The sequence below is a fragment of the Pipra filicauda genome, unplaced genomic scaffold (assembly GCF_003945595.2).
Source record: "Pipra filicauda isolate LSUMZ 115617 unplaced genomic scaffold, ASM394559v2 scaffold708_size209920_pilon, whole genome shotgun sequence".
Taxonomy (NCBI): Eukaryota; Metazoa; Chordata; class Aves; order Passeriformes; family Pipridae; genus Pipra; species Pipra filicauda.
The window spans coordinates 144372-171838 of NW_024104874.1; the positions used below are offsets into that span (position 1 = coordinate 144372).

Genomic DNA, 27467 nt, shown 5'->3' on the forward strand with positions numbered 1-27467 from the left:
TTTTTTTTTTTTTTTTTTAAATTCTAAGTCACGTATTTTAACAACAAGGGGAAAAAAAAAACCAACCCGACATTATTGTTGAAACCGAAGAATTTCGACTTCCCACTCTTCTTTATTGTTGTCAACTTCAGAAGTTTCCAAAGCCTAACAACATCACTTCAAAAGCACTTGGTTTAAATGTACACCCAGATAATGAAAGAACATCTTTTAAGAATATTTCCAGAGACATAAAAACCCCCAGCAAGCTGACACTTTGACAAACAAAAAAAAATACCTGGCCACAGAAATAAAGCTGGTGCTGAGAGTGACACTTTCCCTCCCTCTAATTGACAACTCGGGAAACAAAAGCAGGGAGAGGAACACATTATGATGTTCCTCTGGTGAATAGAGGCTGTCAGGGAATGCAGCCTGTTTGTTTGTTTGTTTGTTGGGAATCAGCTGCATTTTGATCTCAGGCAGGGGAGGGAGAGGAGCTGGGAAGCAGAAGGGATCTGTCTGTGAGGGCTGGCAGCACGATGTGCTCGGAGAAACAACCCGGGTTGTGTTTGAAGGCCCATTAGGAAGCAGCCGAGGAAGCTGGAAAGGCAGCAATTTAAATATTTTTAGTGCTCTGAGGCTTCTTTCTTATTTAAGAGCTTGGCAGGGCCATCTGTATCACAGATCAGTGGGAAATTCCTTCAAGGTGGGAAGTTGGGGGGGTGAGAACTTGGAGCATCACTCAGAGACTCGAATGACTCTGGATTCAGGACAGTGGAATTCAGCTAAACCACCTCCAGGAGCTGTGTTGGGAGAAAAATCCAGAAATTTGGCTTTTTTTAAGTGTTCAAGGACATGTTGGATGGAGCTCTGAGCAACATGGGCTAGTGGAAGGTGTCTCTGCCCATGGCAGGGGGTGGAATGAGATGAGCTTTAAGGTCCCTTCCAACCCAAACCATTCTATGATTCCATGATTGGTTTTATCAGCAATAAATCCTACTGCTTTTCCCCTAAAAATGGGGATTTTTCTTTTTCTCAGCATTGTGAAATTAGCAATTATTTGATCGATATGTTTTCTGTAGACCCTACACATAAATCATAATTAAAGCTTTACATAAATTACACTACTATAGATGCCAACATTTTTTGTGTTGTCTAAATGGCACAAAACCTGAAAATATTGGGTATTTTTATTAACTCTTTTCTAATGAGTTTTCTATGCAACCATGAAACAGCCTCAAGTTTTATACACTGCACTAGAAACTTTGGCTAAAATGATCACAGATTAAAAAAAACTTAAGATTAAATGCAGCTTCCTACTAGATATTTTTAATAGAATCACAGATATCATGGCATCCACATTAGCTACTCTACTGCTATTTTTTTTCTTTAACTTAACAATAACACTGTGTCAAGAGAGCTCTTAAAATTGTAGCTTTCCATGCAAGAACACTGGTCTAGTGGCTTTTTTATTTTTTCCCCCCCCATTTTTATTTCTCTTTACCATAAAACCAATCCTCTGTGAACTTCTCTCCAGTGAGGACAATAACAGAAAACAAAATGCACTGATGGAAATTTTACTGCTGAGTTTCAAGCCCCAACCAGCCCTTATGGCTTGGGTAGAGGTGCTGTAAAATCTGCCTTGTTCAGGGGGAAGCTGCCACGTTCTTTTTTTGTGTCTGTAATCCCTGAAGGCCACAGTCACACTGAGTAGTTTTGATGATTTTGCCATGAGAATTACGAGGAACTTTAAGGGAAAAGGCCACAGGATGTTATATTTTGCATCCAAAAATGATACATATGGAGCAGTCAAGTTTGCCATGTGTGTTACTTGCAGTAATAATCACACAATTAATAAATTATTAAAAATAAAGACTATTGAATACCGAGTTTGGGGCATTTCCTCAGCAGTGCTGCATTTTATTTCACTTTGCAGAGAATTGTGTTTGGTCTAGTGCAGAAAGATTATCATCAAATATTAACAGTTTTTTCCTTATTCATAGTAACAAAAAGGGAAGTGTTTGACTGTTTTCCATCACTCTAACAAACTGTTCTGAAAGGAAAGAATTATGAATTGTCTTAGATGATGAAAAAACAGCCAAAAACTAAGCCCCACTTCTGAAAAGCACAATAGAGAGAATTCCACATGACTGATGAAGAAACGTTAGGGCTCTGCAGGTACAAATGCAACTTGTCAATCTCCTTTATTTTTTTTTAAATACCAGAACACTTCAGACATTCTTTTACCTTCTCCACACACTTCAGAACCCACTTGAACTTCAGTGGGAGGCAATTAACAGCAATGAAAGCTAAGCTGAGTTTGGAGTACAGTGTTTTTAAAAACCACCCACAGAAGTTCATGTAGATCTTGAATAAATTAGGTGAACAAAAAACTGTCTTTCAAAAAGGAGATGGGCAGGGTCTGTAATACACCAAGAACCTGTTTGCCTTCATTGCAAATTCAAAATTCTGTTCTTACAGCAGAAATCATGGTTGACTTTGAGAAGGTGAACACATCAGGTACAGGCTCATTTTACTTGCAAAGATTCACCACAACATGGATAGGAAGGGACTCAACCTCCAGATTCACCTCAAATTCTGGGGATAACTATGTCACCTCTACATCTCGTGGCCTCTCTCCTTTTTTACTTGGATGAACGTAAAGACAACCAGAACAAAGTTTAAACAGATTTCAGTTCTCAGAAATGTGTATTTCCTTTTTTGAAATGCTTTTAAAGAAAAGCCGACTACAGGGAAAAAAAAAAAAAGACAAAGGCTTTGCTAAAAATGAAGACATTCCTTCTATAACATTTTAGATCAAATTCATGATTTAGTAAGTACAACTATTGCTGCATTACACTTCCAAAAAAAAGAAAGGAGATGGTTAGAAATAAACCCTGAAGAATTATTGCCCACGAAGCCGTGGTGGAACACACTTAAAGCTCTCGCCAACTACGAAAGCAATAAAGTTTGACAAAGATAATACAACAAACATAATGGCTTGCTTTGCATCTTAAATAGATAATGAAGCAACCAGAGGCAATATATCCAGCAGTTAGTGCTCTCAGGACTCCATAAATTACAGGTTAGTGCAGTATAATTTAGGAGGAAAATAAAACTAACAGATGACCAAATTATGGCGTTTTGACTCACGCCGTTGGTTCCACTGGGGGATGTTCTCCCAGGGAAGTTGTAGGGGCTACTCATAGTGGTAGGACAGCAGCAAACTTTGCAATATTAGAGCCAAATATAAGCTAAAATGCTGCTTTGGGAATGGGGAGATAGGGTCTTTAGGAACAAGGCACCACATGTTCCCAGAGCAGGAGAGTGTTTGCAGGTCCTGCAGGAGCTCTTTTTCCCCCTCCACAGCTCCAACCCACAGGAGAAGGCTCCAGCCTTGTCCTGACTCCCCATCAGCCCCTTCAGCCTTAATGATTCTAAGATTCTATCCTATGATTCTATTGAAGTGACCCATTTTGGGGTTCTCCTCACCTCATTTTAGATCTTCACACAACTTCTAGCTGAATAAAGCACCCCGGGTTCTCCAGCTGCAAGAAATCAGCAAGTATTAGAGCATATTCATTTATCCTGACTCAGGATGAGATGGTAGATCAAGTGAAGCACAAGAGTTGCCCAAAAGAAGTTGCAGGTGCCTCAATATTTCCAGTGTTCAAAGACACGGCTTGGAGCAACCTGGTTTAGTGGAACGTGTCCCTGCTCGTGATGGGACTCAATCTTTAAAGTCCCTTCCAACCCAAACCATTCCAGGATTCAATTTGGAGAGGTATGACCTCATAACATGCTGAATTGAATATATAAATATATATTTGAATATATAAACCATCAGCTGAAATTAAACAACCTTGTACCTAAATGCTCCCTTTCTATTCCCACCAAGAAAATCCTCTTGGCATAATTTAATTCCACCTAAGAGGACGCTACACCTCAGCAGAAGCAGGACATTCTGGGAACACTGTGTCACAGCTGATGACATTATCTGAGTCACTTTTGATGGGATTAATGTTGTTTCAGTAAAGCTGAGGAGAATTTCTCTGCACGAGAGACAGAACAGCAATGGAACAACAGGTCCAGAGGGTGAACGAGGCTCTTCCAGGCGACGCTGGATAATTATGAAATGTAATTATGCTTTGAGTTTCTCAGGGAAAAGAGCAAGGCTTGATAAACATTTTAGCACATTCTCGCTGGTAGGGGAAAAAAAAAAAGAAAAAAAAGGACATTTCAAGGAAATTAAAAACCTAAGGCAGCAGGTTTTGCAGCGAGAGCTTGAAACGCTGAGTCCTGGGATTTGATGGGTCATTAAAATACGTGGAAAGATTATTTATTTCATGTGACCTACAAGTGTACAAGTAAGAGGTGACAGGATGATCATATATATGTGTGCATGTGCCTGTACAATGAGAATTCTAAAATCTAGAACTAATTATTGGCTAAATTTAACACGGAGCTTCCCCCTCATTGCTGGTGGTTTGTCATCTCTTCATCCCTCAGAGCCATCCCACCCCCTCTCCAGCAGCTGTAGGCATGGATTGAATCTAAACTGGATGTATTTTTCTAAACTTTGCACAATATTCTGAATAGAATCATATTAAAAAACTCATGGGACAAAGGAATAGAGACCAAGAATTCCGTTTATTCTCTTTTCCTATACTTTGGTACTAAAACATGTAATGTTGAACAGCTCACACTGACATTGCCCAACAGAGGCTGAAATGGATCTAAGTTTTCTATTCACAATTGTGAAAAAGAAGGGGATAATATAAGACAGTTGCTATGACTGCCAAAATAACCAAACATAAGGGATAAAGCAGCAAAGTTTTTGTCACTCCTCACAATTCGCTTCCAAATAATTTTTTTGCACACATAAAATCATTAATCAGCTGCTCCCCCTCTTTCCCTCTCCATTTCTACACACAGAAAAAGTGGGATTTTTCTGAGCTTTGCTGAGGACCCCGAAAGCACAAGAAGGGAAATATTTGAATGGAAACATTTTACAATAATTCTACTATTTGGATAACGTAGGTGGATTCCAAAAAAATTTGACTCCTCGAAGCCGTTGCAAGACCTGGCCTCAATCGGTCTAAAATGGGTCTAAAAATTCTAAAACTGGTCTAAAATTCTGCTCTTTGGAGTCACTTGTGAGACACTGTCACTCCACCTTCTGTTTATCCAATTTAGGACAGGTATTGAGGGGCCAGAAATGTGTGAGGCTGCAAAAAACCAGACGTGCTACAAAATGTGAGAATCTGCAGCTGCCTGAACTGGCACCCCTTGACTTTTTGTCACTTCAAATCAACATTTTCCTGTGGAGTTGTGCACGGTTTGGGAATATCTGGATGATTCTGGTTTTGCAAACCTTTTGCATATATTGAAAAGGATTCCAGTAGATGAAGATCTCGCAATCCAATCAGTGCCAGATTCCAAATATGCTTCGTGAGGTTAATAGGGAGTGATGGAAGGCACATCTAAGTGTGTGTTTTTGTCACTTGGTGTCCCCCTTAACAATAAAACCCTGCAAGTTGTCAACATGTCGAGGTCTGTTGACTTCACAACAAGCCAGTAAAGGCAAAAAAACCCCCATCCCCTTATGAAATAGCACAAGAATAGAAATGCTGCAAGAGAAAAGGAAACTTTGGCTTTACTGTACATTTTTCAACATTTACTCAGATCAAGCCTCTAAAAATAAAAATGTCTGCCTTTCCCCCTAAATTAGTTTCAGGCAGGGAATGTTGTCAGATACATACATTATATAAAACCAAAAAGGGTATTAAAAATAGAAGTAAATAAATAAACAAAAAAAATAGAAAGCAAGCAAACATCTTGCTTTGAAACAAGAGATTTGCTTTCATATACATAAAATACAAATGATCCTTTTATCCTGGCATATGTAGCCTTAATTAGAGCTGGATTTTTCCAAAGCTACAGAGGATATGTCAATATAGATCCAAAAGTACATCTGAATAGCCACAAAACCACTGCGTGCAGCAACTCCTTCTGCAAATATTTATTACATATTTAGAACTGTTGTTTTTAAACAAATCAAAAATCAAAAAGCAATTGGTTCTGCACTAAGTATTGCCTGGAGACACCATTTAAAATGAGCACAGTCACTATATGGCAAGTTTTTTTGCCCATAAACTTAATTTTATATCTACCTAAAATAATTTTGAAGCTTCTTTGACTTAGTGCAGCATTAAAGTGGAAGAAATGTTTACCATCCTGGTAGACTTGTACCCCCTGGTACACTCATATCCTCATTATCCATGGAAATTCTTGGTTCTTTTGTCCTGGAAAAACTCATGCACATATTGCAGAGCCTGGCACCGACATCCCAGTGGGAATGGCAAAAGGGAAAGGGAGGAGAGAGAGAAAAGGAAGGACAGACAAAGGAAATGCTGCACATCTGGATTTGAGAACTTGGACCTTTCAGAAAGGAAATCACCAGCAAAGGAAAAATGTGGGCACAAAGTAGGCTGGAAAATTATTTTGTTGGAAGTACTGTATCAGAAATCCAGCTGTTTGTTTGTATTAATTAAAAAGTAATAGGAAACACAATTACTTCCCACACAGATGTTGGGAATGAAGAATATTTTTTGGACACTCAGAAATTTTGAGGATTTTAGTTGCCCATTGAGTCAAAATAACTTCAAATATAAGGCAAATAAAACCAGTAGGAAACCCGTCCACTAGGAATGAACAGAAAGATTTAGTGGTTCAGATATATTTAGACAAGCAGATATTAAAATATACGCTCCATTAATAGCAATAAATGGGATCTTATGAACTCCTGTGCCACTCCCTGTGTGCAGGACGGGATTTTTAGCACTGCTGACAATGGACAAAGTGTGGCTGTAAGAACAAATTTGTGGGAAAATGCAGATTCAGGTCAACAGAACTATTTATATCTAATTCACAAGATCGTTTCTCATCCGAGGGAAAAGAGTTTGAGCAGACTTCAAAGTGGTGTTTTTTTGTTTCAACATTTCAAAGCAAAACTGTTTCTATTTTTTCCTTCCCATGTTTCATTTCAAAGTACTTCTTTTTTAAAGAGTAAAACATAAAGACATTTTCAAGATTTTTGTTTTGTTAGGGAAGCTAATGAAAATAGTTTAGACTAACATAAAGCAAGCCACGAGCTGTCTGAGGCATTTTTGGCTCAGAAAAGCAACTCTCAGTTAATCATATAATGTCACAACTTCACAATTCAACTGGAATAAGAAACCAAGAGAAACTCCACCCCATCACTTGATAAATAAAAAAATATGGTCAAATGGTCATATCTTATTACAGTGTTTGTGTGTCCCTACTCCCCAAATTAGACTTTTAATAAAGTTTCATTTTAATTTGCTTAGTTTTTACAGTGTTTGTGTCAAATAGCTGTTTCTGGGGTGGTTGTGCAATTGTATGTGGTACTTCTTGGTTGTGCATTTCTTATGTATGTGAATTAAAATGACATTTGTCCATATATATATTCATTAGATTTATACATATTACATATATATCTTATACAGATTATATAAAATAAATAAATATTAAATATACATTTTAATATATATATATTTACACATATTTCATACAACCATCTTTATAGAACACTGAAGTGCTGAGAGTGAATCTGCATTTTTGAAGCTCCTGCTCACTCCTGTCTCGGTCGTAGAGATGGAACAGAGTTTGAGAGCTGGAATGTCTTTTATTTCTTTTTCCTTTCAATATCTTTTCTCCTTTTAAGATTCTGTGGCCTACTTGCTGAGGGAAGAGCTTCCCTGTTCGTTGGGAAGGAGTCTGCCTGTCTGACTCGAACAAAGCCATCAGCCTGATCACAGGAGATGCAGCTGCATCTGAACATCTACATTTTAAAACATCTACATTTCCAAACATCTGCCTTGGAGGTACAAATCCCACCTCTCTGTGTTTTTAAGCCACACACCACAAACTCAAGAATATTTGGGAAACAGGTTGAGGGAGGGGATTCTGCCCCTCAGCTCAGGTGGGACCCCCCTGCAGAGCTGTTCCAGCCCTGGGATCCCAGCACAGGAAGGACTTGGAGCTGCTGGAGCCAGTCCAGAGGAGGCACCAAGATGATCAGAGGGCTGGAGCAGCTCTGCTGGGAGGAAAGGCTGGGGGAACTGGGATTGTTCAGCCTGGAGAAGAGAAGCTTCAGGGTGATATAACTGCAGCCTTTCAGGACCTGAAGGAGCTACAAGAAAGATGGAGAGACTGTTGACAAGGGATGGAGTGACAGGACAAGGGGGAATGGATTCAAACTCAGAGGAGGGTTAGATTAGGAAGAGTTTCTTCCCTGTGAGGGTGGGGAGGCCCTGGCACAGGTTGCCCAGAGAAGCTGTGGCTGCCCCATCCCTGGAAGTGTCCAAGGCCAGGTTGGACGGGGCTTGGAGCAACCTGGGCTGGTGGAAGGTGTCCCTGCCCATGGCAGGGGTGGAACTGGATGGTCTTTAAGTTCCCTTCCAACCCAAACCATTCTATGATTTCAGCCTAATGATGGATAGAATCCCAAACCATCTCTCCAAACCTCAAGAATGATCCATTAGCACACACATCCTCTGAAAAAAACCTGGGAACAAAACCATACTCTTGTGCTTGCAGTGTCACATTAGGAATGAACAACCTTTTGGAACAAACTCTTCTTTTTATGGGTCAGAAGTCAAAAAGAGAGCTAAAAAGGCATTCCTAAAAAAAGCTTCTCAGTGGTAGAGGAAGGGTAAGAGCAATAAGGAGTGAGAACTCCATTCTAGGAAAATAAAAACCCACCAACCTCATGAAAAATAAGAACTAGGTAAATATCTTTCACCAAATCTAGGAAACAAACAAACAAAAAAAATCCAGGGTGCTATGATCACTTTGAAAGCATAAAATGAAGTAAAAACCAAGTTCAGACAGTGCAGTCAAGAAGAAAAATTACACAGCAGACTTCTCTTTCAGTCTGTAAGAGTCAGCACAATATGTGAGTTAGGCCTTAAATAAGGAACTGGGGTTTTACAGCAGGTCAAAGCCTCAAACCACACTGCAGGCATTTGTATGGAGAGGTAGCACCGCAAGCAAAAAAAAAAAAAAACAAACCCCAAAAAAACCTGAATTTTTCAATTGTATTTACACTGAGAAGGGGAAAGAGGCCAACAGGAGAGTTCTCTGGGAAGGATGAGTTTCCAGAGAGCTCCCAACTTCTCCAGGCAGCACCACAAATCCTGCAAGAGATCATAATCCAAATTCCCTACCACAGTCTTCATGTTTTAAAGTTATTCTGATTCAATTTCTCAAGTCACTGGGACATATTTCTTTGAGGATCTCAGAGACCATTTTTCTTAATTGCTGTGGGACAGCTGACAAAATTGAAACCCAAAAATAAAAAAAAAACTGGAGAGACTTGATTTTCCAGAGGGTATGTATGTGTGCTTATACATGTGTGTATATATAAATATCACACTTAGCTCGCTCCCAAATGTTGTGAGAACTGAAATAATTATGCTGTTCACAACTTTAATTAAAAGACTCCAGTTTTGCTACTTTTCCAGAACCTTTTCTTTTTGAAATGTTGGGGGAAAAGTGTAGCATCTGATGGAATGAACTCTTACGGCTCAGGCAGCTCTGGAAATTCCAAAAATATATCAGAATTTGATTTGTATGTTTTCTGTAACTTTCTTTGAGGTTTGTAATGAAAATCTGGACCATGTATTGCACAGTAACCATTTACTGAAGCTCCTGCTCCACTGCCCTGGCAGTAAATCCCACTTCTGCAGAACCACAAGGAATTTTTTCCCTTCTCAATACCCATCCAGGAAAGCCAGTTGTTTTTTTTTTTTTACTGCAAAACTCAACCCCTCAGCTTTTAAACTTCTCTCAGAGATACGCAGTGATACCACAACTCTTCCAGGAGTCTATTTGGATTTAGGAAATGAATTTTTGCTTGGACTGGCCTCAAACCCAGGCAATCCACATTAGGCTTAGGGGGTATCTGCTCTGTGGAATTATAGTTCCCACACAGGTTATTCCTCTTGCAAAGCAAGTTGAAGGAAAGAGAAGGAAATAGAAATTGTCTGAAATAAATGTCTTTATAGCTACAGTTTATTCCTACAATTAAAAGAAAGGGAGATTCTTATAATGATCATGTTCATGGAGAAAACTGCTTTCCTGAATATCAGCATCTTTATGTATCAGTGACAGCAGGAGTGATTTTATGTTAGTTTGCAGACGCATATATTTGCAAAGGAAATGATAAATGTCTCACCAGGATTCACCTGCTGCCAGACACAGTGAGAACACACCAGTGACTGTCACCAGTGTCCAAGGAAATTAGGGCATATGCAAAATAAACATAGGGAGAGAGCATTTGGGAGACATTACTAATCATGTTAAATACACTAAAAGCCTGAATTTCAAAGGCCTGGAGGTCCCTGATGAGATTTTTTCAAAGAACTGGAATTTCTGTGATACCACCTGTGGCCACACTTTGTTCCGGCTCCTGGCGTCCACATTCCCTGGGCTAAGTCCCACACCTTTACAATTGAGGCCACATCATTCATTTATTATCTAGTGGGGAATGGTCTCAAGTTGTGCCAGGAGAGGTTCAGGCTGGATATCAGGAAAGGTTTCTTCATTGGAAGAGTGACAAAGCTTTGGCACAGCCTGCCCAGGGCAGTGAGGGAGTCACACCCTTGGAAGTGTTCAAACCATGATATGGTTTAGTGGGCATGGTGGGATACAGGTGAAGGTCAGACTTCACCATCTTGGAGGTCTTTTCCAAATTTAATGATTCTGTGATTCGTTCCCATTTGAAATAAGAGCAGTGAAATAACTTCAGTGACACTCCTGTGGGTTCCTACGTTCCAAACATCCCATGGTTTCTGTTCCAGGCAGAGCTCAGTGACCAGCTGGGCTCAGGGATGGTCCCCTCTGAGGGCACCTGTCATATCACCCAGGCCATTTCTGGGGCACAGGTATCCCCTGTGTTTCTAAGAAAAGGGTTCTGCTTTGCCCAGAGAGGTTGCAGATGCTCCATCCCTGGAAAGTGTTCAAGGCCAAGTTGGAAGAGACTCGGAGCAACCTGGTCTAGTGGAAGGTGTCCCTGCCCATGGTGGGGCTGGAACAAGATCTTTTAAGGTCCCCTCCAACCCAAACCATTCTGTGATTCCATGATTTTTCAGCTTAACCTGAAATGAGGACACGGAGCAGCTGCTGGGCTGGGTGGGCAGAAGAGCAGAGTGTCCTCGTGGAGTGTCAGGACAGCTCTGGAGTGTTATGCAGAGTCAGAGAGAGGGAAAAAATCCTGGATGTTGTTTACTTTGAACCAAACCAAGCCTTGCTGAGCAAAATCAGGAATATTTACAGAGCAGTGTGGGGACTGGGGCTTGGGACCAAAGCAGGGAGTGAAGCTTTGACAGCCCAGATACACTTGCAATTTCAAACAACTCTACTTTTTTTTCTTTCTCCTTTTAAATTTGCTGTTTCCCTCTTGGTTCCTAACAAAGATATATCCTCTTAAAGATGAAGGGTAAACATTGCATTTGAAAAATGTCATAAAAATCCATTTGCCATTTTTCTCCCCCCCTCTAAAAAACCAAACTATTTGCACAGTGAAGCCCAGCCTGTCTTTCTCCTCCCCACAGGCAGGTTCTGATGCTTCAGAAACACAAAGAACAGAATACAAATCAGTTCCTACTTCCATGACATGTCATGATTTCAGCTGAGAGCAATTTACTTGCGATGTATTTCTTTGGCTGGGAATACACAGGACTAGTTCTCCTTATTGTCCTGGACATTTCACCCACTAAACCATTAGTTTCCTCTGAGAACAGAAATAAATAGCACAATTTGTCCTCACAGAAGACTGGCTGCTTCTGAAATGTGAAGAAGCTCGTGGCAAATGGGCAGAATGTTGGGAATAAATAAGAAAAACGGGGCAGCAGAAATCAATCTTGCACCGTGACTTCTCTCATTCATTTAAATGGGAAATGGTTTTTTTTTTCTGGGGCTCCCAGGAATTGAGACATAGCAAATTTGCAAGCTGGAGAGAAAATATGGGGAGTCTTCTATGCAGATTTGAAATATGAACTTGAAAGAAAAATTTGAAGACACAATCAGCCAGCAATTTAAGGAAATTATAACAGCCAGGGGAGAAGAGATGTTTGCTGTAGCCATTTAAACAATAAATTGCTTTAAAGTTCTAAGTAAATCAATGAAAACACTAAATCTTCTCCTATTTTTCAGGCTACACCCAGGCAGGGATTAAATAGCACATGTTGTACCTGATCTTACAAAAAAGTTTAATCTCAGTGCCACTTCATAAGCCTCTGAAAAACTCCATCTGCCAAAAGATTCACCTTTTCCAGGTACTATTTCATGCTCTTCCCTCACCTATAGCAGCCTCTTCCCTCTGCACTTTAATCTAAGTCTCTTCAGATGCTCAAGAGAGTTAAATGGAAATGATAAGTCATGACTTTGAGACAAGTCTCTCTTGATGCTCCTCAAATTATCCAGAAGATTCAGTGCAAGTGCAGGTGACAAACCTGCCCCAGCCACATTTCACTGGGAATCTCCTGAGCAAAAGCAGAAACGAGATCTTACTTGTCTGAATTCTTCCCAGATTTTCAGGTGATCTGGACAGTTTTTCCCAGAAGAATTTCCAGTGACCATCCTTACTGGAACAGCACAAAGAGGCGTTACCATCAACACTGCAACAACCAGAGAGAAGAGGAAAAATGGAAGAATTAAGAATAAAAACAAAAAAAAACCACAACCCCCCCCCCCCCCCAAAAAAAAAACCAACCAACCAACCAACCAAAAAAACCCCAAAAAAACCCAAAAACAAAACAAACAAACAAACAAACAAAAAAACCCAAACAAAAACAAAACAAAAAACCACCAACTTGCATTGGAAACACTGGTTTTGAAGTATTTCCAGGTTTTTGCTGATGTCAGGAGATGGCTCAGATGGCAACACACAGCTCTGGTGTCCAAAGGGAATGTCTTACCCAATAGGGTCTTTTAATTCAGTTTTTCCCATCCTTCTGGGCCAGAATAAAAAGAAACTTTCACAACCAAATGTGCCCAAAGAAGGTGGTGCTTCAGAACCACTTTATTTCAGTAACAAATGTCCATGAATTTGTTGAATAATTTCTTATTTGTTCCCTTCAACATATGCTGTGATTTCACTTCCCAAACAGCATTTTCACTCCCCAGCTGACAAGCTGATTGATTGTCCTTGTTATCTGTCAGAGAGCTTCATCACTGCATTTTGAAAAGAACTTATAGGCCGAAATAAATTCAAAAGATGAAGTGGCTGAAATTAGAAACCTTCAGATTCCAAACCAAATTACAATGTTTCAACTTTTTCCTCTAACTTTAAGCCACTGTTCAGGTGCTGAAGTGCCACGACTTGTACGTTGTGGAGCAGAGCAAGGCCCAAGTGACATTAAAAAGAATCAGTTTGGACTTTCAAAGCATTTCACGCCCCTATTAAATGCCTTAGCAGCTCTGCTCCTTTTTTATATTCAAGCACAGTTAAATTTAAGCTCTTTTAGCATAAAATAGGTGATTGGAAATATGGTTGTGTGTTGGTGAGAGTGAGTCCCCACCTCTCTGTGGAAATGGGAGCTGACATCTGATTAAGGAGCAACAGGAGTCACAAACTCCTTCAGTCTGGATTCCCCCTGGATTCCCACGTTCAGGAATTCGCTCCATAAACTTTAATGGTTATTCAGTTAATTTTTCTGTTGGAGTGTGTGTGCCTTGGCACGAGCTCCATTAAACCTTTTGTCTGTGGGAATGTCACCAGTGAGGCAGAAGCCAACGTGCCCCCTGAGCCCGTGCAGAGAGCGCTGAGCTATTCCTGTGACAATGATTGTCACGGGAGGAGAAATGTCACCTCACAACTGCAGCTTTCTGAAGTGCACTGAAAGGCAGCCTCGTCACTGGCAGACTTTTACAGACCTACAGGAGGAACATGGAACATTCTCCTACCTCTTCACATGAAGAAGTTGCCTTTGCACAGTTTCACAGACAATAAAATGTTGGCAGAGGATGCCCAGTGCCAGCACTGGTACCAGTACACGCATGATCTACTCATCAGGTGTGAAGGCAGGGAGCAAAAAACAGCTTTGCAACAGATTATTCACTTACAGTCAGAGACCTGGACAAGAGCACCTCAAGGAAACCCTCAGACAACTCTGGGAAAAGATGGAGTGAGGATGACTGAGAACATTGTTTTTTAAAATTTGAATAAATTTGTTTTTCAAGATGCTGCAGGCAGAACAACACAGAATCAAATCAGCCTAAAAAAATATTTCCCTCTCTACCAAACCCTCAGACTGGTAAGAAAAGGGCAAAAGTACCTCTGGGAGGGATCCTGGCAGAAGACACAAGAAATGTGAGGCTGGATGAGGCTGAAGCTCAGATGAGCCATTTCCACCAAAATACCTGGTAAAGCAGAAGGTTTGATGGTGATGGCTTCAGATTTGGTAAATCTATGAAAGAACCCACAGAAATGGCTTTAGCAGCCACACCAAATTTCCCACAGAATCACCAGGAAAGGTTGGTCTCACACTCAGCCTGGGGGTTGAACTGGGCTCTCTCCTTCCTCCGATCGGAGGTGCTGCTGTTCTGGTAACATTTACTTCTGTGTTAGTACCAAAATGTTACCAGAAGTATAATTAAAAAGGAAACAGTTAAAATACCTCTGGCCATTGAAATAGGAAATGGAGTTGTTCAAACACAGGGCAGAACCCCTTTAATATAAGTGTTTTTCTACCAAACAAAAAACACTGAGGAGAGGACGTGTCACACAAATGCAAGATGAACTAAACTTCACAATAGATTTCTCCCCATATGAATCAAATCTCTATCCACACAGAATGTTTGTATTGTCTTACATTAACTTAGAACACTCAGATCTAACAAATGTGGCAAGCTCAAAAATAGGTGCCTGTAAACTTTAATCTCCTTTCTAGAGATGTGTTTTTATTAGGAGACCGTGGCTGCCAAAGCTGTGCAGCCAGTCAGGAACAGATTTTATTCAGGACTTTTATTCAAGAATGCATGCTGCAAAATAAGTTTAATTTAAATGTCAGCGAGGGAGAGGATTTCACCTGAGCAATATTCAAAGGTTAGGACAATATGTCAGTGGAGATTCTTCATTAATGCCGCTACAATGGCTTTATAAACACCCACAACAGAGATTCACCCAAAGCAACTTTCATAAATTGAAAACTCTGTTAGAAGGTGCTTATGAAATGCATTAAATCCCTCTGTGAGTTATTCAGCAAGGCGAGGGAATCTGTTGTTGGAGTGGAAAGACCACGAAGTTGTTGAAAACAGCTATTTTGAAACTTCAGCCAACACTGTGATTTCGAAATAGCTGTTTTCGAAGCCTCTTGCTATAGTGAATTTCTGTCTTGATCATTAATTTTCATGCCTGAGAGTATTCTTGCATATTTTACTCTCATTTAGCATACCTGAGAACAATGAAAGCCAGAAAAAGGGAAGGGATGCTTTGCAAGTTCACCTAAAGTGATTAATACCTCTTAACTTCACCGCAACAATAGGACACATGTGACCTACACCACGGAAAGAAATGATGAACAGACACGTAAATCTTCCTTAATTACCTCTCTTTGTAACACGGGAAAAAAAGGGGTGGCAACTTGAGGAGGAAGTAATCAGTCAGTCAAATCACAGAGTAGTGGAAAGGTCAGGTTCTTACAGCCTAAACATCGTGAATTACAAGAAATATAAAGCATTAAAATTCCAAATGGCTCCTTTTTGACAGAGGTTCTAATGAGAACGGAAAACGAGAAAGCAATCTGTCCTCACGACAAAAATTGCAATGGGAATATTCTCCCCTTTAAATCTCTTCAATGAGGGAAAATATGTTTCTGTGCCAGGACCACGAAGGACTCGACTCATGTTTGCACATTACACAGTTCAAGAAATTAGTTCGTGATCAATTGATTTGCCATATCCCCATCCCAAAACAATTGTGCTGGAGCATCTGGCCTGGTTTCCATGACTCCTGTCTCCCACTCGGCTCATAAAAGGCACACCCAAATTCTCCAGCGGGGCAAGGAGCAATTAGGAAAGAAGCAGGAACAATTACCAGTGAAAGCTAAGCAAGCCTGGCTAAATGCGGGAACTTTTAACTCCAGCATTAAAGCAGTGAAACCAGCAGGGGAACAAGGTGTTATTTTTCCCTTGCAACACTCCAAAAGCCAGAAGGCTCTTGGAAGAAGATCCCTGGAGCTCAGTTCCATCTCTTCCCACACAGGCACCACAGAGCCATGGATGGGTTGTGACAGGAGAGTGGCTCTGTCCTGCTCTGGTCACTGAAGGGCTGTTTGGTGCCCACCAGCACCAAAGGGGTTCCTGCAGCCTCCTCGCTCCTTCCAATGTGCCTGTGGTGGCATTTCTGTACTTAACAACCCCTGTTAGAAATGCCTAATGATTTTAATTCCATGTGAAAAGCAGCATTTTCAGTCTTCCCAGCATTTCCATGCTAATGTACCTCAAATACACTCAGGAGAACAGCTCCCCAGTGGGAAGGTGTCTTACTCTGCTCTTGGCTTCTCTACTGCACTGTTCAGCAAGGATTTAAAAGTTTGGTTTTCCATCAGAACAAGAAAATAACTTTTTTTTTTTATATTTTTTTAAAAATACATCACTAACCATGACTCGTTTTTTGTAACCTGCATTGCCACAAGGTGATCACATCTTTCATGACAGCACCATCACCATCACACGTGGGTATAAAACAAGTTCTCCTTTCTATATTTAAAAACAATCACGGCGTCGTGGTGTTTTACCATTGCACTTCCTCCTCCCCTCGCTCTCCTACCACCTCAAGCCCCACAGGAAGCAATCATTTCTATGCAAATGCTGCCTAATAGAAATATAACTTCTCCATAACCTGCCTTTTCCTTGGGGAAACCAATCTGCTGGATGTGTGTTTGGATACGGGGCGAAATCAAACCGCTCGCGGTTTCCGAGCAAAGCACTAAGCTGCAAAATTTATAGCATATTAATGGCCTCCTGCATCATTTCCATATTCATGGAGCGCTTCTGACTCGTGCACACTTCATTTTGGAGGAGCAATAACAATCTCATTCACACAGCAAGTGACAATGGGCAGGTTCAATAATGGAGGTAACTGGTACAAACACCATCAGACACATCCCCCCCCCCCCGAGTGTCAGCTCGTAAACCACTCACAAAGCATGTTTAAGAGATGATGGCAGCTGGGAGGGAGACTGGGTAGGAACACTTAATTGTAAAATGCTTCATATTCCCTGTTCTCCATGGGGAATGTGAAGGTTGTAGCACCCAGTGACCATTTGGGGCTAAAACACGAGAAATTGGCCTGTTCGCAGCGAGCTACGTGAGAGGCCACTCTGCACGTGGACTGCTTGTCCCCTCCTCCTCAGGGGTGACAAAAATGGCAGATATGGATAATAATGAACAGGAATTATTGGCAGAGAGGATCTGTCACCTCCATCACCCTGCAAAGGAGCTGGTGGCCCCTTGAGCAGGTACAGTGTTGCTGAAGCAACCCACGTCCTCTGGACAGCAGGTTGGGGTTCAAAGGTCCAGATTTGCCCTTTTTTGCCTGTGATCCCAAATGTCCCACTGGGGGGTCTCGCTGTGAGAAGGAAGAAGAGGCTCTGCCCAGCATCACACAAAGCCTTCAACACTCCTGCTGAATGCACAAGCTGCACTGCAGTAATTTCAGCCCAGTCGCCGAAAATCTGTTTGCCTTTATAATTTTCCCTGGAAGTTTAATTTTTTTAGAACACCCAGGAAATTTAGCTATGAGAACCTTTGAATTAACACATGGGGTGCTGAGCTCAGCAGCTCTGATAACTCCCTCCAGAGTGTAACACTTTAAAAGTGAGTTGTACTCTGCAGCTTTTTCATATTTCTGCCCAAATACCTGAAGCAAATAAATAAATAAACAACGTGAACCCCTTGTATACACAACAGTGAGAACAAACATCTCAATAAACATTTCCTGAGAGCCTGCACTGTGCTTTTGCACATCTTGCAGTCATATGGTGGCCTTGATCTCCTCTGATCTTCAAAGATCAAGGTGAAAAAGCAGCTCCAAGAGTTTCAAGAGCTCCAAGAGAAGCTTTTGTGCTTCTGGCACATGTGACACCACTGATGTGGCCCTTCACAGCCTTTCCTTACTGTCCAAGGATGTGGGAGTCACTAGAAGCAGACATAGAACAGGTTCTCAAACCTGTTTGAGGAGCAGGTATTTGGGTACATCTGCAGTAACTCAGAGGCACCACAAATTACAAGAAGGACGGAGAACAACTACTTACAAGAGGATGGAGTGACAGGACAAGGGGGAATGCCTTCAAACTGACAGAGGGAAGGGTTAGTTGGAATATTAGGACAGAAGCAAAAGGCACAGGTTGCCCAGAGAAGCTGTGGCTGCCCCATCCCTGGAAGTGTCCAAGGCCAGGCTGGACAGGCCTTGGAGCAACCTGGGCTAATGGAAGGTGTCCCCGTCCATGGCAGGGGGTGGGACAAGATGAGCTTTAAGGTCCCTTCCAACCCAAACTATTCTGTGAATTCTATGAATCTACGATATAAGATTAAAAACACCTCCAGAACAACCAGTAGTCACAGAGACTTATGGCAGAGTCTTAAGCATTAGGGTGTGTTAACAGTAAAAGATGTGGTGAATTGTTAAGTCAGAAATTAAAGAATGAAATCCTTCACCTTTTAAGGGAACACAGACAAGTAGAAAAGAAAAAAAAATCTCTGCCTGAAAAGTAAAATTTTCTTCAAACAAGAACTGCCCACAAGAAGCTGCATAGAAATTCCTTCTTATAATTTCCATGTGAAAACTGTTAAGTGCACACAAATTAAGAAGTAAAAAATGGCTCACAAAACACCTCGTAAAGATCTAAAAATTGTTCATATCAAATTTAGCAGGCTTTTTTCCATTCTTTTCATCAAAGCCCTTGGTTGTACCCCACCCTAACTTGTTCATGCCTCTAATCTTCTCCATGGGGAGGGAAATGAAACCAAACACGTTATTTCTGCTTGATGAAGCACTTCAGCCTCCCTCAACAGGCTCGTGTTTCCACTAATAACACAGTCCTACCTCTAACAAAGGATTAGATTTCCAAAAGACAAAAACAAAGAAAAAGAAAATCAATGCACAAGTGTCATTATTTGAAGAAATAAATAGAAAAAGAAGCCTTTGTGCAAATCAAATAGAAATAAAGAGAAGCAACGTGTGAGTTGGCACTTTGGAGCCAACCTCCACCTATTTGTGCTTTCTGGGACCCACAGGTTTTTACTCTTTCTGCCTTTACTGCTTTGTTTTGGGTTCAGTTTTGTTCATTTTGGGGTATTAAGGCTTTTGCAGGTTTATGTGCCGAGTCAGCAAATTCCTCCACCGACCTGGATATGCCACTTCTCCTGCAGCTGCTGAACCAGAGGCCCGTTTTTGGGAAGAGCTGGGTTCACTGCTTGGCGCTGCAGTTGGATTCAATCCCGTATTCAGACTGGGAAGGATTGAGCCCTGATCCATTTGTGTTTGAAACGGCTGCAAGTGTGCTTTTATAACCTTGTGGGAATTTAAAAACATTAGCCTAATTAAAACTGTTGTTGTATTTGTTTTGCCAGGCTCTCCCTTTTATCTGCATCATAATGATTTTGCCTCATCAGTTCAAGAAGTGTCTGTGGGTGGAAACAGTGAGTGATAGATTCATATAATGAGGCTCTAAATGACTACAAAAGACTTTACATCGCTGTGAATCATCCATTTCCAGTGCTGCATTATTCAGAAATTAATGCAACCCTATAAATGAATAATGATTTAAATGTACTTTTAAAAATTGTTAATGCTCCAGCACTTTTCCCTTCTCTACAGAATCAGAAAATTGATTACGACTATGACTAGACCTATGTTCTTAATTTAACTTATGTAAAGGGGATGTAGAAAAAGCCTTGTGACAACAATGAAAATGAAAAGATTTCCAGGAGACTAGAAATGGGTTTCTAACCTTCAGAATTTCTTTGGCAAACTCAGTTGATTTCAGAGAGAATTAACACCAAATAAAGCCTCCTGAAAGGCTGAAGGGATCTAAAGACAACTGAATTATTGCCAAAAAGATACAAAATAGATCAGGATATATGTCAAATAACTAAGGATACATGAGCACAGATGACATTTTGCTTGTTATTTGGGTTTTCATGTTACTCTTTTTTTAAAAAAAAGATTAAGAGTGATTAAGAGAATCATGAAGGAAGAAACTGTGGGAAAAGCAGGAATAACACAAACTAATTTCCAAGCACTTGTCTGAGGATGATCTCTCATGTAGTTTATCTGGTGAACAACAGAGGTTGAACACAACCACAGACTTTATCACAGTGGTTTCTGTAAAAGGATCTGTTGCCCAGAGAAGCTGTGGCTGCTCATCCCTGGAAGTGTCCAAGGCCAGGCTGGACAGGCCTTGGAGCAACCTGGGATAGGGGAAGGTGTCCCTGTCCATGGCAGGGGGTGGCACTGGATGAATTTAAGGTCCCTTCCAACCCAAACCATTCCATATTTCCATGATTTCATTCCTCTATCTGGATTATTATTTATAGAAAATATTGGTATTTCTCTCAATTTCAGACAACACTGATAAACAGATTGAAAACTGGGGAAAGCAGGGAGTTCACATGGAGACAAAAAGTTGTAGAGAATGGTCGTTTAATTCTTCAGAAAGCAGGATATAAATCAAGTATTACGTGACAACGATGGTTTCAGCACTTCTGAGATTCAAATACAGGGGCTGCCCCTCCATCCATGTCCCAGAATTGTGGAATGGTCTGGTTGGAAAGGGCCAGCTCAGGATAATCCAGCTCATGTCCAACCTCTCATGCACCAGCAGCCCCAAGTCCTGGTTGTACTCAGAGGATGCTGAGGTGCTGTAAGACACATCAGGCTCCAAATTCTTCCCTTGTAAAGCTTATTCTATTAAAATCCCTAGAAATCTTCTGCTTTTAGGAGGATGGAGGATGTGACCAAGATTAGAACTAGGTCTATGCATTTTTACTGAACACTATCTGAACAACATCTCAGGCACTTCTTTAGGCACATGTTTTAAAATAGATATTATGTAAATTATTAAATGCTTTCCTGTTCAAGTCACACTGGAAATTTTTCAGAAGCAGCCCAAAGATGAGAAATTGTTCTCTTCGCACTAAAGCAAGTGAAATGTAACAACTCTCTTCACCAAAAGACTGTTGAACAAGGTTTTCTCTTGTGCAATGATAAAAGTATAATGGATACGTTATTTCGTGTTTCATTGAAACCAGACACTTAAAAGAATCTTCAGCCACAGAAGATGGTTCCAATAAAGTCATTTTCCACTAGGATTGTTTTATATTCTGCGGGTCCCTATTGAATTATTGTAAATTATTGATGCTATAAAGGACATGAACTCTGCTAAGGCTACAGTCACAGATGTCCCCTTATTAAAACCTTGTAAAAATCACTACCAGTCGAGCAGCAGAATTGAGTTTGCATCAAAGCCCAGTGAAATATTGCCACCCACCTCTCAAACTGCTGCTCCTTTCAATTACTTGGGAGTTTGATAAAACTTCCCACCATGTGCTTTCCTCACCACTTCATTCTGCTGATAAATGGAAAGCTCAACATTTCCCCCACAAATGATTTCCTGGGCTGAAAACAATATTGTCTGTCTTAATTCAGTTTGGCCAGGGAAGGTTTATGGAAGGGTTGGGGGAATTATCTGATCCCTTGGGATGAGCCCACCCTGCCTGCAAGGAATATTATCTCCAGGGGATAACCCCAGATACCTGCCTTGCACTGTCCCACAGGGCAACTCTTCCAAATACAGGGAGACCTGCTCCTGTTCTGCATCATATTTAACACTACAAGTGAGATTTTAACAATATTCAGGCACACAAATCATGACCAAACCTGTTTCTTTTCTTCTTCTTTTCTTTTCTGTTATTTTCTTTTTTTAACTGCCAATAAATATTTTTATGTCTTCAACTCGATTACTTGTGCTGAGCCAAACAAAACTCCGTGTCCAGCATTACATGTTTCTTTTTGAAGAAAAAAAAGAGATCAAAGTCTTCCATTTTTTATAGATTTAAAGAGATCTTTGACTCTGTTTTTTCCTCTTTACAAGAAGAAAAATTTTGATTTCAGTGATAAATATCGCCCAACTACTGAAAAAAAGTCTCACACTAATATTGGAGAGGATCTTTGGCATCTCCTCTCTCAGTCCATTAACAGTTAAAACAATATCACCAAAATCACCAAAATCACCAAAATCAGGGTGTCTTAATTTTTCTAATTAATTGATTAAATTTAAATTTGTTTCCAGCGGTTTTTTTTCCTTCCCAAATGCTTGTCTATTTTTTAATTATCAGCAGTAATTTCTGATTTCAGTACTCTCATGAATGAAGTCATTAATTAGGAAAAAAGCAAATTTTTACCAGTGTCTGCAAACTGAGGTTTATTCCAAAACCAAAATGCAGATTGATTCTCCTGGCATTCAGCATCAAGGAATTGAGTAAAAGAATCCTAAAACTACCTCACATCTCACAAGTGGTTTTGTTTTAAATAAACTCAATGCAGGGATTAAATCAGGGGATTGTTCCATTTCATGCAATTAACTTTGATGACCTGTATGTAAAACATATAAAATCTGTCACTCCTGTATTTTCAGGATATCTGGGAATTTGTAAAAACTCACACAGGAAGAAACATGAACAATAAGCAACAAATCCAACTCATTTAGTACCTCCTGGACAGACACACCAGTGGAATGTGACTGTCCTGATCTTCATCTCGGAAAGGTGCCAACCTGAAAGTAACTTTGTGCTGCTTGTTTTTAAGAATTCCAGGTCTTAGTTCTCGAGATCTGATCTCAAAAGGTGCAGGAAATGCATTATGTGAACCTTGTACCGTTAAACAGGGATTGCCAGGATTCATAAATTATTCTCTTTGCAACGTTTAGGACTGACAAAGGTGCCAACTTTTCAATTTAATTAGGGGGAATTCTCTGTAAGAGATGTATTTTAGTCAAGTTCTGTTCTCCCAGTTTCACCTCAGGTTTCATCTTTTATATCAACCAAAAAAATCCGCTGCACTTGTTTTCTCAAAAATCATCTCACGTAGATAAAACAAATTTTTTAATTTTACATATTTACACTTACCTTGAAAGACGCCTTCAAATCCTTCTCTGGCTGGCTGGGAGATCCACTGCTTTGCTGAGCTTCCTAAAGGAACAAATTCCCAAAAGAGGGGAGGTTAAAGGACATAAATCATCACAATTCAACCTGCACCTTTCACCTCCAGCCCCCAAATTCTGCCCCTACAATTCATTCACAGAAATCCGTGGAAAGGCTGTTCAAAGCAGGGGCAGAGAATCCATCAGGGAGGAACAAATAAACTAATTACTTTGAGGTTTTTAAGTCAAAAAATTCTAGAGCTCGTTTCTGTATCCATCACAGAATTCTGAAAAGAAAAGAAAAATATCTTTTCACTGGAAGGATTCAGACATTAAACTTTCATTGCTCTTTCTTTCCATTTTAATTCAAGACCCTGAGACAGAAGTCACTGGATCTTTATGCAACAGCTTGCAAGTCTTAACTATGGATTTACTACTATTGATTTGTAATATAGTAACCAAGGAGAAATACATCAAGTTGATTAAAATTACCCATTTTTATTGAATTAGTCTGTAATGAATTTTCCTCCAGCTGAACAAAAAGCACATTAATACAATCCAAACTCTCCTGGAGTGAAGAATCAGAAACAGCAAAATGGACAAATGACTTTGAACTTAACAAGCTCTGTCTACTCTAATCTGAGCCATGATTGTAAAACTTGTACTCCCCAAATTATGGCAGATTTACAGGTTTGAATGTGGGTGTTGCTGCCACTGCAAAGCACATACACAAGAAATTATATTATTTTAATATAAATAGCTCTCTAGTTATGGTTACACCTTGAGAGTGTCTTTTAGTGAGTTATGAACATTCAGGACCTGGAATTTTTATATTTGAAAAGTATTGCTCAAGACTAGTTCTAGAATTACCAAAAAAATCATGAAACCCCCACAATTTACGTGAAAAAAAATACAATAAATAATGAAAATAATACAGAATATGCACAAAGGTTGTAAAGAACACACACACACACATGCTATTCCTTTCCTTGTCTGTGTGAAATTAAGTATATTTTTTTCATTCCCAGGTATTGGGCTTATCCCTGACTTACCTATTTCTTGGGTTTCATAAACTATAAAGCTCTGAAGATTTTTTAACTACTTGGGTAGTCTGAGTTTTATAAAACCTAGTGAGTGGTGACATGACATTTAAAATGTGATTTATTATATTCCTGAATGACACAGGCTTTACTTTCATAGCTGGTAAACCCAGAGAAATTTAATAAAAAGCTTTTTTCATCCCAGGTAACTGTTTATCCAGTTCATTAGTGCATTTTTTAGGACCTATATATTTTGGTGACATTCTTTTTTAGACATTTATTTAATTCTTACTCTTCTATTTAAGCAGAACTATTTCCCAAAGATTTTTAAAATAATGGATTTAGTAAAAATAAAAGTGTGGTTCCCCACTCCAAATCCACGATCTGACTCCCAACAACTTTGTTTCAGTCATAAACATTTTCTTCTAATACTGTTAATCCTTTTGGCACTTTTCAAGATTGCTCTGTGATTGCTTCTTTTTATTCTCACGGCCCTGTGAATTATCGCAAAGAACATACTCTTTATGTCACTTTTTTTCATCTTTATTTTATGGTATTAGGGTTTATCGAGCTCCTGACTACATCTCTCTGCTTTTTCCCATCAAAATGTAGCAGTCAAAGATGCAAAGAAAAAAACTGAAGTGTTTCAATTTTCTAAAGCCAGGGGGTTAGGTAAAAGAGGAGCCAGGTTTTGAACAATTTTGTCCTAATAACTATTGATCCTACTGGGGAATTTCTGCAGCGAGCAGAGTGGAACTGCCAAAATATTCAGCAGAAAGGGATTAGAGGTGTATGTAGAGATAAAATAATCTTCCCATAAATCAGTTAAATAGTCAATCAAGCAAAAGACACAAATCCATAGGAATCCTGGCTTCATTAGTTTCACTGCTCACAGAACTACTTGGATTTTTTTAATGGTGCTTTAATCCTGTTACGATTTCAGAGGCAAAGCAGTTACGAGACTGAGCTTGAATCTATTCCTTCTTATGCATCATTAAACAACTCTGGAGTGAATTAATTACATCTGATCAACCCACTGAAGGCAATGAGGCCATGCAAGGTGCAAGTTGGGGACTGCAAAGCATTTATTACTGATGACAGGGCACCAGAAGGAGAACTCCGTGACTTTCAGATCCAAGTGTGAGTTAAAGATCTAAGTAGGAGTTAGCAGGGCTGGTTTTAGTGAAATGACTCTCTTAATCTCCAGAGCTGTTGCATTTGAAGTGGAAAAAAAAATGGAATGCAGAATGCCATGACATTATTTTCAATTTCACAGAGCTGTTCTTGGGCGTGATACTACAATTTCACTGGGATGCTTCAGGCTTCACCACTGACCTCAATTCCTGCAGGACCACACTCAAGAGTACAAAAGAGCACACTGGGAGCCCCAAACCCTTCTGGATGATGATCCATGAATAGCAGAGGCCTTGGTGACATTTGCTAATCAGCCACGATCAGTCTGGCACCACATCCCACCAGGAATTTGGTGCCTCTCGCTCCCAGAGAAACCTCACAGATTAAACAGCAAGTCCTGTGCAGTGCAAAGGAGAGAAAAGCCATGGATGCCACAGAAAAGCCATGGAATTTTCAGGGTTGCACAGTTTTAGGGAGCTTCCCCATCCTCACTAACAGGACCATCTCTGCAGGAGGATGTAAGACTCTGCAGTGCTAAGATGGCCCTTCCCTCCAGTGGGAGCTGGACCATGCAGGAATTATGGCAGATCATCCACTTGCTTTACCCAGAAACTGCTCCTGCAGGAGCAGGGCTGGGCTCAAAGCTGGGTTTAGCCACCTAACCACAAGATATGAGCCCTAGGGGACAACTCAAGGGGAATTCCACACAGATCCATAAGGCCTTCTGCATCCCTCTCTCTCTTGAAGGCAAGCTTCCCTCTCCTTATCTGAGCCAAAATCCATCAGGCTTTTGTTCTTCGCCCTCTGATTTAATTCCCCCTGACTCCACCTCTGCACATAAAGTGTTCTTGGAAAACCAAGACTTTTACCTGCTCAACACATCAAACCTGGAATCCTTCCATCCCTCCAGAGACCAGGACTAGCACAGAGTGCCCATGGGCCACATTTGGCTGCTCCAACCACCTCAGGGCCCTCTGGGATTGCTCCTCTGGATGAATTTGATCCTCATTCTGCTGTAAACTCATGACAGGTGTAACTGGGGCCTTCTGCTGCCAGGATGCCAATAAACCCCCCCAGCCTGAGGGGTGTCACCTGTGCAGTACAACCCTCCCCAAAGCTGCCCACACAGATCAGTCAAAACGCTGAGACCTTTACACCACCACAAGCACTGACAGACAGATCTGAAGCCTCTCACCTTGGGCAGTTAAAATTAATCTTCCTCCCAGTCTCTGTTTATTTGTGAGCCCTTGGTTATTGTGCCAGCAGGATCATTTTCTCCCAACTTTTAACCCCTTCAGATACTGGCAGATGAAAGTCTTATTCCTTTTCACTAAGCAAAACCCTAAAGTAGGCTCTTTCTTCTCCCTATCACCCCAACAGTCATTTGTCAGTCAGTCTCCACTTGAATTCACATTTAATTCCATAAATACACTGTATTTAAGTGAAATTTAACTAATGGCCCGAAATATATTTTGCATTAATACTGTAAGTGCATACCTGCACAAAACCTACATTATGTGGCTCTAAACCAGTGACATCTCTATTTTATAATACCTCCGATCTAACAATTCAATTCTCTTTTCTGTCAAGACTAGAAAGTGGATAAGAAAAATTATGATAAAGCAATTTTCTGGGGGTTTGCTGACCTCTATTACAGGAGATATTTCAGTGTCATCGATGTTGGCAGAGTTCACACACCAATTTTTCTGCCCAGCTCTCCTTACCCACCCAGGAGGCGGATTCATGCTGTCCACAAGGATCTCCACAATTTGGGATTGCTCAGTTCCCAGATACACTTCAATATGCTTCAATATAAAAATATCCTGTGCAATACAAAACATTCTGGTTTTAGAAAGTCTCTAAGTTATTAACCATGACCCAATTTATACAGAAAGTCCACCTAATATTTGAATATTTACTGTGTATTTTGCCAAACCTTTTTAAAAATACTGATATTGACAATTTTTTTCAGCAATTACAAAACATCTATCAAAAAGTTCATTTAAAAAAAAAGGTGCTACAGAATTAACAGACCCTTTTCCTTTCTTCCTCCCCATCTTCTGTCATAAATGGAAAGAAATTTAAC

General features: G+C 40.3%; 1 long non-coding RNA gene across 1 annotated transcript; it reads right to left on the reverse strand.

Moving 5' to 3' along the window:
* Nucleotides 1-3467: 3467 nt before the first annotated feature.
* On the reverse strand, nucleotides 3468-27225 carry LOC113989804. The gene is made up of 4 exons (XR_005566380.1): nucleotides 27028-27225; nucleotides 23194-23256; nucleotides 12574-12680; nucleotides 3468-3524 (listed from the first exon to the last, which is right to left on the reverse strand). It is a non-coding gene; the product is annotated as an uncharacterized LOC113989804 (long non-coding RNA).
* Nucleotides 27226-27467: the final 242 nt, after the last annotated feature.